The sequence below is a fragment of the Leptonychotes weddellii genome, chromosome 14 (assembly GCF_054177405.1).
Source record: "Leptonychotes weddellii isolate Sample4059 chromosome 14, ASM5417740v2, whole genome shotgun sequence".
Taxonomy (NCBI): Eukaryota; Metazoa; Chordata; class Mammalia; order Carnivora; family Phocidae; genus Leptonychotes; species Leptonychotes weddellii.
Window position 1 is genome coordinate 45371572 of NC_138382.1, and position 14311 is coordinate 45385882.

Consider the following 14311-nt stretch of genomic DNA (forward strand, 5'->3'; position numbering starts at 1 on the left):
ATATATATTTGATCTGGAAATAGGGCTCTGACTTATTTTGTCTCATAACTGGACTGAAGCCTTTTCCCCTACCTTTCTAGATCTTTATTCTGTCTTATAAACTGTCCACTGTTTTAAGTCTTATTCAACATTATTGGCTCGCATTGACTCCGTTCAATAACAGTACCTAGTTAAGATAAAGTTTGATATTTTTAGTAATCTACAGTATATTGGAATTTAAATCTTATATAACCAATTTTAATTTTCTGCTTTGCCCTTAAATATCTACTTGACTGTGAGGAATATCTCTTGATGTATTTATTTTCAATATACTATTTATTTCTGTATATTGTATTTAGAAAAACTCTTCCTTATATTGTGATAAGAATATGTTCTACAATAAGAAATTTTTCTAATTTTCACAACAACCTATAACTAGTTGATAAAATTCTATCCTGAATTGAAAGTATTAATTCATCAAGAATACATTATTTTTTTAAATGACAAAATCACTGCTATTTTTTTGGCATCATCTCATTTCTTGTAAACAATAATAATGTTTAGACATAAAAGTTAAATTTCTTCCATCAGTACCATGAATATTAAAACTGAGATTATATTAAAAACATTAGCATCTCTATTTGTTATCAAGAAATGATAAACAAACCAGACTAATACTTTTCAGTGAACTATTAATAAATATAAATAGCCAAAAACATAAGATATAAGGCATGTGAAGGAACAGACAAATTGTCCAAAAATGAACTGTGTTCAGAGGGCCTGGTTATTTTTGTTGTTGGTTTAGTTTGACTTTATTTGGTTACTGATTTTTACACACAAGAATTTATTTGATTATTTTTAATTTTTTTTTTTTTTGGTCACACAAAGGAAACTTTATTTGCAGCAAATAAGGACATCATGGGGAATAACTTCCAAAGCCATGACTCCCCAAGCAAGGGTGAATGGGTTCCCATGTAGAGTCAGACCTAAGGTTGCTGGTGCGCCTTTTTTTTTTTTTATTAACATATAATGTATTATTTGTTTCAGGGGTACAAGTCTGTGATTCATCAGTCTTACACAATTCACAGTGCTCACCATAGCACATACCCTCCCCAATGTCCATCACCTAGCCACACCATCCTTCCCACCCCCTTCCACTCCAGATTATTTTTAATTTTAAGCAATTTATCATTAAAAATTATATAGTCAGTAGCTCTGACTATTAAAAGTATGACTACTTTCAAAGTTTAAAATATTATTTACTTATGTATGCTTACATTAAGAACATGCTATGAAAAGATATTATACTCATCCTTTAAAACTTAAAATCTATCTTGAAAACATTAGACTAAGCTTTGAGTATACCATGGCCTTGAACAACTTGAGGTATGAAAAACTCTTCTGCCAGTAAATGTAGTAGATTCATAAACAGTTGGGGTTTTGACAAATTATCATTGAAAATTTTTCCAACTGAAAAATTAGCTTTATTTGCCTTACATTTTCACATATAGCACTATAAACCAGCAATAAGTAAAAGGGAATATTTGTATATATGTTAAAACACCTCCACACTATGCAATAGAAATAGTTCTAATTTAAATCATGATAAAAATAATGATAATTAAGATTCCTTGGGATCTTTCCACATCAAAAAATAGTTACTACAATGGAAGAGTCAACCATCCTGATGTGTTTCATACTAATTAACCTTTCTTTTTCAGAAGTTTTTCTTAACAACAGCATGGAGTGTATAAACTAAAAAGAGCATTAACAAATGTTTAAAGTATCTTACATAATCAAAATATTTTAGTATTAGCATAAAAGACACATAGACCAATGGAACTGATTAAATATAAACTCATTTATAGATGGACAATTAGTTTTTGACAAAGGAGACAACACTATACAATGGATAAAGACAGTTTCTTCAATAAATGGTGTGAGGAAACTGGATGGCCATATGCCAAAGAATGAAACTCAACTTCGATCCTACACCATACAGAAAAATCAACACAAAATGGATTGAAGACTTGAACATAAGGCTTGAAACCATAAAATTCCTAAAAGAAAATATAAGGGGTAAGCTCCTCGACGTCATTCTTGGTAATGACGTCTTGGATTTGACACCAAAAGCAAAAATAAACAAGTGGGACTACATCAAACTAAAAAGTTTCTACTCACCAAAGGAAACAAGCAAAGGAATGAAAATGCAACTTATAAAATGGGAGAAAATATTTGCAAACCACATACCTGATAAGTGGTTAATATCCAAAACACACTTGGAATTAATATAACTTTTTTTTATTTTTAAAAAATTGAAAATGGGCAAAGGACCTGAATGGACATTTCTCCAAAGAAGACATACAAATGGAGAACAGGTACAGGAAAAGGTGCTCAATATCACTAATTGTCAGGAAAATGCAAATCAAAACCATGATGAGGTATCACCTCATACATGTTAGGATGGCTATTATCAAAAAGACAAAAAAGATTACAAATACTGGTGAGGATTTGGAGTAAAGGGAACCCTTGTGAACTGGTATACTGTTGGTAGGAATGTAAACTGATACAGTCACTATGGAAAACAGTGCAGAGATTCCTTGAGAAATTAAAGATAAAACTACCATATGATCTGGCATTCCCACTTCTGGGTATATATCCAAAGTTAACGAAACCATTATTTCAAAGATATACCTCTGCTCCCATATTCATTGCAGCCAAATATGGAAACTACAATAGCCAAAATATGGAAACTACATAAGTGTCCATCAGTGGAGGAATGGATCAAGAAAATGTGGTGTATGTAAACAGTGAAATATTATTCAGCCTTAAAAAAAGGAAAATCCTGTCATTTGCAACAACATGGATTAAACAGGAGGGCATTATATTAAATGAAATAATTCTGACAGAAAAAGACAAATTCTTCAAGGATTCAACTGTATGTGGAATCAAAAACTAACTAACTAGGACAACTCATAGAAAGAGAGAGCAGGAAAGTGATTGCCAGGGGCAGCTGGAAGGTGGGGAAAATAGGTTGGTAAAAGGGAGTGAACTTTCAGTATCACATGAATAAGATCTGAGGAATTATGCACAACATAGTGACTGTAGATAATACTATATTGTATAGCTGAAATATGCTAAGAGAGTAGAATTTAAATGTTCTCTCTCTCTCATACACACACACATGGTAAATATGTGAGGTGATGGATGTGTTAAAAAAAAAAAAAAGGAAAAATTTTTAAACCCTCCCCAGGAAACTTCTGATTCTCTATGCCTTCCTTAGATGGGAGTTCAATGTCTAAACTGAACTTTTTCTCTTCGTGTATCTCTGGGAAGTCATAATTGTCATCTCACACTATAATTATTGTAATCGCTATTGTTGCCAGAGCTACTAATTATTTCAGGTACATTATGCTCCAGTGCCTTAACCTTCACAGTTAGTCCACCTCATGACACAATGGATAATTTGAAAAAAAAAATGTATGTCATTGCACTTGCAAATTACAATGGTTCTTTTTCTACTCAACAAGGAAGCTACAAACACACTCTTCAAAAAATTAACTAACCCACTTTGAAGGTCCTGGCGCCAATCACTGTATCACTTGGGATATAGCAGAAAGTAGATGGTATACTAAAATGTGTAACTGATGAGAGTTAGAGGAAGAGATTATTTACAGAGGTGTTTCCTAAACATAGGGATGGGAAAATGCTCAAGACTAAGAGCAAAATGTCTTCACCAACCTGAGAGGGAAGAGCAAAGGACAACACTGTCAGAGCATGAAAAGACTACGAAGCCTAGAAAAGAAGCCACTGAATAGGAGGTGTAACCATAGAACATTGGCAATGCCAGAGGAGGAAGTAACTACCTTAATTTCTTGTTCCACAGTCACTTCTATTTTCTAATAAGCTCTATTCTTAGCAAAATCCAACCAGATATTTAAATCCCAAAATGTATAGAGTTGCAGTCCATAAAAGTCAAACTTCTAGTAACTTAAAGAGGACAGAAAAAGTCAGAGGACGAACTTGGAGATGGAGCTTGAATAGAGAATAACCATAAAAAGAATGATGTTCCACCTCATTAGTAGTGAAGATACTGTGAATTCAACGAGACAACACAAAGAAGTAATACTAGATACCAACCAGAAGGTTAAAGATCAAAATGTCTATTGATACCAAGTGTTGGTGAAGTTGTACAGCAAAGAGAACTGCTGGCAAGAGAGGAAATTGTTATAAACACCTCAGTAAAGCGTTTTCGATTGTTTATTATCATTGAAAGTATCAATACTCCATGATGCATCAGTCTACCTTCTTGGTATATATCCAACAGAATGCATTCACAAGGTAACCAGAAGACATCTATGGAAATATTCATAGCAGCACTGTTTTTAATAACTAAAAAAAGGAGCTATTCATATGTATATCAAGAGTAGGGTGAATATTATACCTCAGTAAAGCTACAAAAAAAGAGTGGATAACTAAATTGTGATTTATTCAATTAACAAAGCAGCAAAGATCAATGAAAAGGAAGGGAATGTACCTACATACAACAACGTGGGTAAGTCTTACCAATGTAATAAGAGAATGAAATGTGCATGAAAGAGCATGATGGCTGATTTTGTTATGTAAAATTTTTATAAATAGAAAACTGATTTGTAGTAGTTTAAGGATTTATTCTTATACAGTAAATCTAGTAATAGAAAGCAAGGAAATGATTATCCTAGCAATCAAGATAGTGAGTACATTTTGGAGAAGGTGGAAGTTATAGCAATCAGAATGTTACATGTGGACCTTTTGGATTTCTGGCAATATTCCATTTTTTTTTACTTATTTGGTAGCATATTGCCATTCACCTTGTGATTAAAAAATATTGAGCATGGCAAAAAAAGTCTTACAAAATACAATTATATTTACCATTTGAAATGGATTTTAAGATGCATAGAGGAAAGCCAAAATGAAGATTTTCTCATCCATGTGATCCACACTTTAGTGACCACTTCTGCTTTCAGTGTTTTACTTGCACAGCCAATGAACAAATGATGCCAATGGTCTACCTCAAAAGTTCTTAGTATCAGGTGGCAGTGTGATGTTTGGAAGAACAGATTTGGGAGGTAGAAGATCTGATTTCCGTCACCAGTCTTTTTACATTAGTTAACCAACATTAGTTGGTAACAGGCAGTTTACTTAAGACAAATGGATCTTTCACTTCTTTGCAAAGTGGGGATAAAGACAACTAACTTCCAGAGAAGCTGGGATGACTAGGTGGGACCATCTACTTGTAAAGTAGCAGGTGAAATACATTGTAAACAATCCTTGACTCCAAAATGGTGATCAAAAGTTGGAAACCAAATTCAGTAATACATTCCTTATGCAATTCTCTAAATCTGGTAAGGGATTCTTCCTCCCTGTCCTCCTGTGGTAACTGACCTCTTTCTCAGGAATATGTTACCTATGACAGTAGGACCTTCCCTGGTCCTCACGCCTGAACCAACAGCTCCCACTCCAGTACTCTCAGCCCATGCTTAGCTCTCTGCTTGATCCCTTCTCTAACACTGCCTCAGGTTTATTTTACTTTGAGTTTCTCTATTAAAAATCTTAAGGTCAGAGAACATGTCTCATCTATTTCTACATCTCCTGGAGAGTGTTTTCTCACTTAAATAATAGGCGCCCAAAGAGCGAGGCTTCCTGGAAGAATACATGGATGATGGCCCCCCAAAAGCTCTCCTAGTGTTTTGAAAGAGGGAAGTGAGATAACAACATAGATTTAAAAAAAAAAATACTTGATTAAATATATACATGCCGTCCCTGGTCAGACCAGAAAGATGTAATCCTCACACAGATGGGATTTTTATCTTCTTCCTTGCCTGCTGTTCACCCAGATTATATTTTATTTTCAGAAATTAAATACTCCCAGAATCAAGAGATTTGGAGAATCAGATCCATGGGTGAGGGGGGATCAAAACAAAAGGAAAGAACCTCTACTGCCTTATGTGGAGATAGATGTAAAATCTATCTTCTCCGAAGACAAGAAAGAATTTTTTTTAACCAATTCCAAAGTACAGAATTAGAAATGTAAAATTCATGCTTTTGATCTTACATCTCCATTTCTATATTGTCAGGTAAAGGTTTGGGGCTGTTCGAGAATACTCATGGACTTAGAGACAAAAAACAGTTTTAAAAAGAGCCTTGGAAGCAGAGGTTAAGGACAGACTTTGACACTTAAAAAGACAGAGGAGAGGTCAATGCATTCAATTATATATTCTATCTGTATATCTGTTTTCTTGTTATACAGAGAAATTTAAATTTATTTCTTCTCTCATCTAACGCTGGATCTCTTCCACCCTTAGTAATTTAAAAATAAATAAATAAATAAAGCTTCTCTACATTTGCTTCTTTTTATATCAAATGTGAATGTGTAATTTAATGAAGCTTTAAGATCATCTGGATCTCATCCTGTTTTAATTTTATTTAATAGCAGTGATTTGTCAGACAATTAGGCTGTACAAGGCCAGTGAAGAACTACAGTAAAGTATGGTTTATATAGATATAATACATAGATAGATGTATAGATAGATAATAAAAAAGCTTTTTTATCATGTTTTCCTTGGTACAAAATGATGTATTATTTTTTAAAATCTATTTGCACAGTTATTTCTCTTCAAAAAACCTCACAGAATATTTTAAGTATATCATTTCTCACCAAGTGTAATAGCTCTAATTATGTAGTCAATTTTGTAATGGAAAAAGATATGATACATAGTGGGAACTGTTTCTTGTCACAACATTAAGGTATAATGAGACTTTTCTAGCTAAATTCAACATAATTAAACTAACTGATAGCAATTAATTATTTTCCATTAATAAGAAAAGAGCCATGGGCCTTTTCAGTTATGGGAATGCTTACACTCCCATGAAGTTATGTTTTTTCCTTGTTTGAGAAAATAATGAAGGATGAAGGCACGATTAGTATGTAATAATAAAAAATAAATAGTTATTGAGTGATACTTCAGTTAGAACACGAGGAAGTTGACATGATATCTAGAATTCCTTATAAAGGATTTGTCAAGATCATTGTTTTCTTTCACCCAGCAGAGTTTGCTCATTAATGATGTTGTTCATTAATGATTTATTATTATCTTGTTACTATCATCACAAGATAATTAATAAGTGCCGATGTGCTTAAATTTGATCAATTTCACTTACAGAGGACAAACTTAAAATTAAGTTAAATGAAGCAGCAGATATTAAAGCAGGTAAACTCATAGATTTCAGCATTTTTTCCAATTTACCATATGCATTTTAAAGCATTCTACAGAGAAGAAATGATGACTCATGGTAAATATTCCTTAAAGAAAGCCTGGGACTGATGGTAGAACCATGTTATTATTTATCTTGTTTATATCACCATTGTATTTCCATACCAATTTTGCTATTTTTCCCTATCAAAAATTTTCTTTTTGCTTTTTTTTTGGTATCTGATAATCTGCCTTCTTTAGTATTTTTCTAGAAATAAAAATTTGCATCTTCAGAAGAGCAACAGGTTAATGGCTTTCCATAACACAGGACTGAAGCAGATTCTGCTTCATTTGTGGAAGGCTGATCAAAAGTCATTTTATTTTGATAGCTGATTTCCTCTGTACACAGGGATTTTAATTGTGAGATTTTAGTAACTGGTAGAAATGTAGTAATACAATGTAATAATCACAACTCCAGGTAAGTTATTACTATGTTTCTCCATTGCCATATTTGTAGAATAAAAAAATGTTTACAATATTGCCTGGTATATCACAGTAGTTGTGCCTAATGGAGTTAAACTACAATGATCATCATTACATAACATAGATCCTCTTCATACATACATACATAGATGTAAGCATGAGCATTCATAGATGTCAAACCAAATGCAACTCATTAAGACCTCAAAATATTGTGTCTTCTTTAAAGATACATTATGAGTACAGTTAAGAATTTTATACTTTTTTATTATAGCATGTCTCCATATGGAAAGATAGCAGAATCTCAAAATGCCATTGTGTGAGAAAGCAGAATAAAGCAGTCCTGATTATGTAGTCTTATTTTAGCTGGAATTTTTGTTGACCCCTCAAATCCACCCATCAAACCCACCTTCCTTACTTTTATAAGGAAAAAAATTAAAAATATACAAAGATATGGGTACATAATCATTCACTGCAGCATTGTTTATAACACTAAAAATTTGAGAAACAACCAATCCATTCCATAGTAGCTTGTTAAATAAATTCAGGTGCATCCATCCATTTACTGTTGTAATCATTAAAAACTCTTGAGAAGGAAAGGTCATGTTATTGACTTAAAATAACCAGATACACAGCCATATATCTGCATTTGATAGATCTCTCTCTTCTTTCACATACACGCACATACACACACACAAATGCACATAAATGTTTTGAGTCATCTATAAAAAGCATGTTTAGAAGAGTTTTCAATATAATGAAAAGAGAAGTTATATTTAAAGATGCAATTTCAAGTGATTTTCAACATTTTTCTGTTTAATTTGAATATTATTTTCTAAATGAGCCCACTTCATTTTGATGATCACAGTAAAAAGATTTAATTATTTAGAGGCAGAATAGAAGATTCTGCAAAAGAGCAATTAGCATCTGACCAGGGGGAAAAAATGCAAAAAAAATGACAAACAAATTGATGTCTTAAAACATGGTCACAAAACTGAAGGAATCCTTACAGTTCAGAGTGAACCACATTTTAAAGTAGAAATGCATCCAAAGACCCCCATATATGGAAAATATCAATAATTAAAAATTTGAAAATATATGAGGAGAAGATGTAAGGTCAGGAAACCAGAATGCTATTTCAATTTACAAATAAGTAAGTACTTAGGAAAGATACATAAAGCATAAATGTAATTTCCAAAGTATATGGTTTAGCTCAGAATTCCAAGAAAAAAAAAATAGAGATAGCAATATGGAATGGAAAGCAAGAGATTTTCTGTGAGAAGAAAAGGAGGTAGATTTTAATACAGTAGAAACTAGGCAATGCAAATTCTTTTCTGGACTTTGATGGGTAGGGAAATTTGGAGATAAGATGGAAGCATTCTGTCAGAGGTCCTAATATTGTCAAAGTCAACTCAACATAGATAAACATGGAGTTTGGTTATATAAGGTGACGAGTTTAACTAGAGTTGAAAATATATGTTGGGCAATAGTGGAAATGAGATTGGAAATTTAAGATCGGTAAATTTGAAGAAAACTTGAAAAATATAGTTCAAGTTTAATTTGGTAAACAATAATATCAGAGTATCACAGTGTGTGAATGCTGAATAGGATATCAGACATTCACTCCAATTCTCTGTAATGTTTAATGAGAAAACTGGTACTCTTAAAGGTTTCAATGGCTGGATCATAAGGATGGTATCAAGATCTAAAATCATATTCTCACCTGTAACAGAAATAGTGGGATCTTGTAATGATAAATTCTTTGGGGGACAGTAATCTCTAACTATACTAAGGAAATATTAGCAAGAGTAATGGAAGTAAAAATGAACTGAAAAGATCCAAGAGCACTTCCAAAGGTAGGTGTAAACATAAATATTGAATATATCACTTGGAAATGAGAGTGAGGGGTGAGTCCTGAAGAATTTTCAAATGAAGATGTGATTGTAAGAATTAAAAAATGAAGAAAGAGCCATCAATTCTAGATTTCTGAGCTAGAAGACTTTGATACAACTAGTCATACTCAAAGCTAAATTGCTGACAGCAATAACGTATGTATGGGGAAACTAATGTACCGACTAGTTATTATGAGGAAATAATCATCCAATTTAACTCTTTAGAGACATATATCAAAATAGTGTGATTTCACACTGTTTCCGCAGGTTTCTTTAAAAAAAAAAAAGTTGTTTTCCAGAAAATCTTGAACCATACACATAATCACCAAGAGGATATTGGGCTTCAAGGAACACATTTCCAAACATGCAGTTTACTTGTTTGTTTCTTGGAATTAGTCATGTTTCTAGGGAACAAAGATTAAATAAAATGACAATTATTATGTCATTGGGCTTTTCATCCCAAAGTGGAGACCAAAGTCCAAACTGGGATATTCAGAAGATATCAATGAATGAATCAAACAATCTCAATCTCTCTCTCTCCCTCTCTTCACCTTCTACTCTTCTCCTCTCCTTTCCCGTCCCTCATTCCCTTCCACCCTCCTTCCCCTTTTTTATACATACACACTGATACCAGAAGTTTGTTAGAAAAAGTAAAAATATTACACTGTAAGTAAATATTGGCTTGACACATTATAGTTATGTAAGTTACAACTACAACTTATGAAATTCAAATTGCCAGCGTGCTCTGGCTTTTGCCCTTTATTTTCCTCTTCATCAACTTAATTCATCCTTGCTCCTCTAAATACCTAAGACAAAATTATCTATTTAGTTTCATCTACCTTCATCTCTGGGGAAATCAAGTGCTCTTATTCTGGTTTCAGGAGGTCTTGCCCTTTTGTTCAGGCTAGCCGACATCCAAAACAGCCTTTGACACTGCTCGACGCCATCTCTTATCAGCATTTCTCATGACAAATCTCTCCTTTTCTGGTTTTGTTGTATCCTTCACCATTTCTCTTAAAACATTTATAACTGATTTATTTCTCCTTTTTCAGACAAAGGTCTATTTAATTAAGAACAATTGCATTGCCTTCTTTGGTCACAGAGCAATGGTACATGTATGAGGGCATCTATGGAAGGTACAGGCATTTGAATTGTTAGGTATAATTTGAAAGTTGTACAATAAAGAGATCAGAAGAGGAAGCAAGAAGGCAATGAATAATCTATCAATGAAATACCTTCAAAGAAATACTCAAATCATTTAAAATGTGTGGAACATATAAATATGTTATAACTCAGAACACGTACCCACAGTTGTTAAACTTTACATTTTAATTCACTGAGAAATACTCTATCAGTTATATATTTTTACTCTGAAAGAAGTCATTAGTAATATCAACTCATCATGTGGAAATATAAAATGGAATGTATAGTGACTTTTACAGGCCCAATAAAAAGTCATCCATAAATAATTATAAAAATTGCAATGGATTAAAAAATAAATAGAATAATGTTCAATTCTCTAATTAGCAGAATACCAGAACAAAGTAAGATATTAACATGTAAATCATCTATTTGGAGGGTAAAATATACATAAGATCAAACTATAATTTGATGCATAAAATACTAATTTTTCTTCCAGAAGTCACTGAAGTAATATCCATAAATTCTCAATTTTTAAACAAATTTTTTATCAGTAGATAATATGTCAGTACTTATCTACATTGTTGATTAAAATTGAACAGGATAAGCCAAAGGAAAAATCCTTCCATTTGACAATAACTGATCATTTATGCAATTGTTTCTGGATAATAGAGTTCCAGCAAAACTTTTAAAAATTGCACATACCTATATCATATATCTCATTTTTCAATATCATTTTCAAAGATAAAGTAAGAAACTAAGAGAGTATTTTGCTAAAATATAGAAACCCTATCTTTTGGGTATTAGTCCTGCTGGAAATCATATAATTATGGTATTACTTATACCTGGTGGTAAAAATTGTACAGGTATACTATGCTTTTTCCTGCTCTGTCCAGTTACAAAGTGGGACTAATGACTCATTCTGTTAAATGGGCTATGGGTAGAGAGGTCATGTGTCTATTCCATATCAAAGCATTAAAGGGTCAGCATGATGCCTGCACAGTGCCTTCCCTTGGTGCAGCACTTAGCAGGATGCATATCCCAGACAGTGATGTTATTAGATGCTGAAGCTTCTTTTGGAAGTCAGCCTGGATCCCTGAGTGACAGTGTGGAGCAAGGAACTCCTGGAATTATGTCGATACATTTTTGCTGTGTCAAGCCACTGAGATTTGGGGATTGTTTTTTATTACGAAGTATCCTAGCCTAAGAAATATGTACTTAAGTATTACTACTTTCTACATACCACACACCAGGTACTCTTATTTATTAATCTGTGTTAAGATTTCTCCAGAGTGTATGTCAATCTTACCTACAGCTGTCTTTTCTAATTATTTGTGGTTTTTTTTCAATTATTTAAATTTGTAGAGTCAAAATAATATTCCTATTTTTACTACTCTATCCTGCCATAAGATAGAACAGAAATTTCAGTTGTATGAAAATCTTTATCTAAAAACTTCTGAATCCAAAACAGCCATGAAGTTATATGAAAGCAGAGTTGCCATTTTATGGATTGTTGGGGTTAAACTGGGCCAAGTTCTATATAAGAGGTGTAGTAGAGCAGACGAGTTAGTCACAGCGGTAGAGAGAAAGACCGTTCTATGTGATTTCTTGGAAGGTTTTATAATGTAAATGGTGTAAAAAGATATTTATATTTAGACCGCTTGAATTTCTGTAATATGGACATGTTTTATTTTTAAAATATATATTCTTTATTTCCAGTATTTTGAATAAAATGAACAAATTTACTAAAAAATGGTCCCAGAGACATTGACAGAAGAGATGTGAATAACCTCAAACCTGTGAGCAATGTTCAACTCACCAGAAACAAAATAAATAAAAATTAAAACAGCAATGAGATACATATTTGACTATCATATTGGCAAACACTGAAAGAGTTAGAGAAAACAGAGTTGGCATGGTATGAGGAAGCTAACTATTTAAAGATAGCTTTTTGGAATGAAGAGTGGTGCAGATTTTCCTTCAATTTATGTCAAAATACAGCAAATATTTTCCAGAAAGTTCTAATTATAATGGAAATAAATGGAAGCAGCTATAAAGTCCAAAGTAAGAAATTCAAAAAAAATAAGAATAATAAGAGGAATTCATATGGAATACATATTAAAGGATTCAAAATACATTTAAAAACAAAATTTATTCATTTTTAATAAATATTTATTCATCCTCTATTTCTTATCTTATAACTGTGTCACAGACATTCTGGTCACTGACGGTCTAGTGGTGAATAGACACATACCTGTTCAAACGTAAAGCATAAATTCAAACAGTGATCAAGTAATGCAAATGGAAATCTTGATGATGTGACAGGGAATCACGGGGAGACAGAAAGGCCAGTGAGGTAAAGCTTTGCTGACAAGGTGCCATTTAACTTCAGATCTAAAAGACAAGAAAGAGCCTGACATAGTCGAAGGAAAGGTCATCTGGACAAATAAAAGCAGCAGCTCTGCAAAGGAAATGAGCTTGGTGTTCAAAGAACAGAAAGCAAGCACGGGTTTGAGCCTCATGGGTCATGGCAAGAGTCCTGGGGAACAAATTCCAAGGTAAATAAGCAAATCAAGGTACTTGAAGGCCATGGTAAGAAGAATGGACTTATTTTCAGGTGATAGAATTAAGAACCAGAGGATTTTCACCAAGGGAAGTGTTGTAGATGTGTTGGCATTTTAGAGATCATTCTGGCAGCTGTACTGGAAATGAACTGTAGAGGGAGCTAGACAGAACAGTTCAACCAGGACAGTGAATGTGGTAGTACTAAGAAATCAAAATGGTTTGGGCCAGGACAGCAGCTGTGAAAATGGAAGGAAGTGAAATAACTCAATATACGTGGTTGCTCCAGTCTTAGATACAGGATTTGGTGGAAGCGAGGATTCGGCATGTTTTGGATAGAGCCACTGAGGGTGTTCTTTGTTGCAATGGGGAAGACTTGGGGAAGAATACACTAGGGGTCTGTAGAGGCGAGAAATCATGAGTCCTAACTTGGTCATTCTGAATATAAGCTGAAATTGTTAAGTAGGCTACTATATAAATAAAGTTGGGGCTCAGTGGATTGGTCACAGAATATGTTTGGGAGCCCTCTGCACAGAAATGATTTTATCAGCCAAAATAATAAATGAGAACACTAAAGGGACAGTGTAGAAAGAGAAACCTTTTGGAAGTTTCCTAAAGTCCCCTTTAAAATCTAAGCCCCTTAATATTCACCAGAACGCAATTATGTTTTTTTTCTCTTTCCAGAAAAATATGAAATTGAAGCTGTTAATAAGTTATAAGTAATCCTCTAGTACCACGTTTCATATAAAGACTGTTAACCAATATTTCTGTTTTTCTTTTTTTAATAAGTAATTTAGAAATGAAGACTTACTTCGCTTTCTATTAGAGTAGAAAAAATCTAAAAGAATTTTTTTTAGTTTTTGTTTTTGTTTTTTTCCAAACACTATGGGCACAAAGCTATTTTTTTCCCCTAAGACTAACCTGACTATACCATGGATGACACTCCCTCTGTGAGCAGAAGTCATCCTGTTTTTTATTTTATTTGAAAAACTGGATGGTAGCACTCATTTGGATGCACAGAACATG